Source organism: Octopus bimaculoides, chromosome 12, assembly GCF_001194135.2.
Source record: "Octopus bimaculoides isolate UCB-OBI-ISO-001 chromosome 12, ASM119413v2, whole genome shotgun sequence".
NCBI lineage: Eukaryota > Metazoa > Mollusca > Cephalopoda > Octopoda > Octopodidae > Octopus > Octopus bimaculoides.
In genome coordinates this window covers 30,465,623-30,469,324 of record NC_068992.1, presented here as the reverse complement: position 1 = coordinate 30,469,324, position 3,702 = coordinate 30,465,623, and the positions used below count along the sequence as shown (strand labels likewise).

General features: G+C 31.1%; 1 protein-coding gene across 6 annotated transcripts in view; it reads left to right on the top strand.

The window, feature by feature from the left end:
- Positions 1-3,702, top strand: part of LOC106869914 (protogenin A) — a 1,534,154-nt gene that overhangs the window by 380,008 nt on the left and 1,150,444 nt on the right. The gene's annotated exons all lie outside the window — the stretch shown is intronic.

Here is a 3,702-nt window from a genome sequence, read left to right as displayed (position 1 = left end):
TATATATATATATATATTTATACTTACACAGTTGTAGAATGTGTACTGGCCTGTGTTTATATTTATATGAACGAATATATTATAAATTCATATACACATATTCTGTTTCGTATATATACTGTGTCTATGAGTGTATGTGTGTGTTGTGTGTCTGTGTGTCTGTGTGTTTATATGTGTGCGTGTGTGTCTATATGTGTGTGTTTGTGTGTCACTGGTTCAAGTTGTAAACTCTTAATCACTTCATACAATTTTTCCTTAATTAGCATGACTCTACGTTTTAATTTCTGTCAGCCGATAATTGTGTTTGGTATTCGGTAACAACTATTCAGCTTATACATTGCTTTGAATGCAACTTTCTCATTATTACTATTATTTATGGCTACTATAAATGACTAGCTTGGTATTATCAAACGAAATATTTTCTAGGAATATTTTGAGGGTTATAATCTCGAGCATTATAATGTTACAGTATGTATGAGCGCCTTTGGTGTCAATTGATTCATATTATGTTTCTTGTTGTTATTTTCCATTAACGTATGTGTATCAAATTATGTTATATCATTAAATTCTAGAAAACCTCCGGCGTCAAATGGAAGGTATTCTACTTTACTTTATCTCTCCCCTTTCTATCTAAGTTTTTGCATCTAGCTCATAAGTTACAGTTTTTCTTTCTCTCACACACATATACTAGTTGTGTGAGGTTTCAGATTCTGCTCCGTTCAGTTTCATAGGATGCCTCTTTCCTCATGAGGTGTCCCGAGGCAGTTTAATTCTAATAAAATCTTATACCTGTTTCTCTACACGTCGGTTGATGCTACTTCGCTGAACAGGCAGACCGACCATGCATCGATAAACATTGCTATACACGCACGCACGCACGCACGCACGAAAAACACACAAACACACACAGATACAGACAAGCAAACATTATACGTATACACATTAATGCCATTAATACACATTAATGCCCACCTGTCACTTGCATAGCTTGGTAGCATGCCTCATGCTTTCACGAATAATGTCCGGTGACTTTGTAAATGCGTTCAGACATATAGAGTATCGGCTAGCTTTCCTCTGACCCGGAGAAGCATTCATTACCCGGAGAAGTATCCACAAAGCATCCATAATAGCAATAAATTTATCGACAGGTGGTTGCACCAGGACTGAACTCTTGAAAGAAAACAGGGTGGAATTTATTTTGGCAAGTTTTGAGCTCAGTGATCACAGAGAAGAATACGTATTGTAACGTATCATATATCAAGCTCTTAGTTTAATGGCAATTGATCTCTTTATAATGCACATAAATTGTATCCAACATTAATCATTTAAGTATATTTTTCCCTAAATTTGATTTGCTGAACTTAAATACTATTACTTTAAAAAGTATTATTGAAGAATTTCTTATCACATCATTTTTGCATATAACTTAATGCATATGTGTGTGGGGGTGACGGTGTTTATATATATAAATGTATGTATATATGCAAATATACTTATATACATAAATACACACATGTATTTATGAATTTGGTTTACAAGATTTGAAACAGTGTTGATAAAAATATTGTTATATTTAAGCATGAGCATTTTTCTCTTGCCAAATAAACACAAGCATTATATATTCGTTCTTCAATCGTTTATTATTGTTTTTATATCATATCATGTCCATTGTTTGGAATTTTTTCTCACACATCTGTGATCCCTTCTGGCTCTCATCCTTCCACGTGCACCCTCTGTTCTATTTAATCTATTCTTCCTCCTTATTATGTTTATCCATACCTACGCATTAGTTTCTGTATATATATCTGACTCTGTGCGCGTGTGTGAGTGTGTGTGTGTGGGGGGGGGGGTGCTTGTGTATGCACGTGTTTATGTGTTTTGTATGGGCGTGCTGTGTGTGTGTGAGTGGGGGTGTATACGAGTTTGATTAATATATTTTTTGTATATCTATTGGTATTTCATATGTATATTCTTATGAAATACCTAGAGATATCCTCTTTTAAAAATGAAATACATATAGATTCACATATAGTATTCGACTCAATTCTCAATGTGTATTTTTTTCTGATAGCATATATTGTTTCTGATAGCATATACATTCGAGCTCAACACCCTCATCGTAGATTCAAGATCTTTGTATGTCTATATGTGAAGACGTATAATTTATATGATACATTTTAAACTTTGATGTGTACCTTATATATATATATATATATATATATATATATATTAATGATATCTGCGTATATGTATATGTGTGTATACTGTGTTTATATGTACTGATATATGATTGTGAATGTATATATATATGCTTATATATGTATATGTGTGTATTTATATGTGGCCTCTCCACTGCCAGTACATGAAGTATGGGTGCGTCTGCCTATATACACGCACATTAGAATATTTGCACTTTTACTTATAGGACTACGCCTGCGTTCTTATATGAAATTATATACTTATATTTGTATAAGTGTAGGCACATCTTTTTTAACTATACTACATGGATGTATATATATGTATGTGTATGGGTGTATATGTATATATGTGTATGCATGTGAATCTATCTGTATTTGTATATGTATTTATGTATGTATATATATATAAATATATATATATAAATATATATATATATGTGCGTGTGTTTGTGTATGTTTATACGTATATGTTTTTGTATATGTGCATATATGCACTTATGTATGTATGTTGGTATAAGTATATGGGAATATACACGCATGTATATATGTATTTGTATATGTGTGCAGGTCTATATCTGTGTTGTTAGTCTATTTATTTTTGAAAATGTAAATATCTATGTACGCCTGTATTTTATCTGTAAATATCCTAGTATAGAAATTATTTTCTCCCCAACACTACAACAAACTCTTACAACTCTGTTTTTAGTTCGTCTTTTGTCCTTTCAATGAAAATTTACGTAATAATAATATAAACAATACACTTTCGCACAAAACCTTTCTTATATACTAATTGGCTCTACATCGAATTACATAAGTTTATAAGTTTATAACGTAAGTAATCCCCTTTATTTACACCCTATCTCTCGTATAGTACCTATTTCTAAATTTTCTTAAAAACATGCCAATTCTGGGTCTAGATGATTAATTACGACATAAGACACTTACTTTTGTCTATGGATATTAGACCTATTCTTTATAATAAATAATTAAATTATAAATTTTATACACCTGAAATTATTACTGAATACTATTAATCAAGATTTTTTTCTACAGATTTCTTAATTCGAAAGAATAATTGACGGTAAGTACAATCTAAATTTGGATTTGGGTTCTTCAACGTACATGCAAATACAGCCTGTCAAGAAATATAATTCATTTAAGGCGAATTCATAGAGAGAATGTCAGTCACTCATATCTTGTTCAGTCTTGATTCAAATAGGCATGACTGCAAGAACGAATACGTTTATCCAATATGACAACAAAGAGAAAATGAATGTACTTCTAACGCTCTTTTAGTTTTTATACCAACTACCGACGAGTACAAATGTAACTTTTACAATTTTCTATTATGAAAATCAGAGGCTTTTTGGATGACACAAATTGTATAGCAACATGACAAATAAAAACTATAATTCATTTTAATATCTAATCACTTCCATTACATAAATATGAATGAATTTGTTGAACTGTGCTAAATAATAAAAATCACGTACTCATTATATAT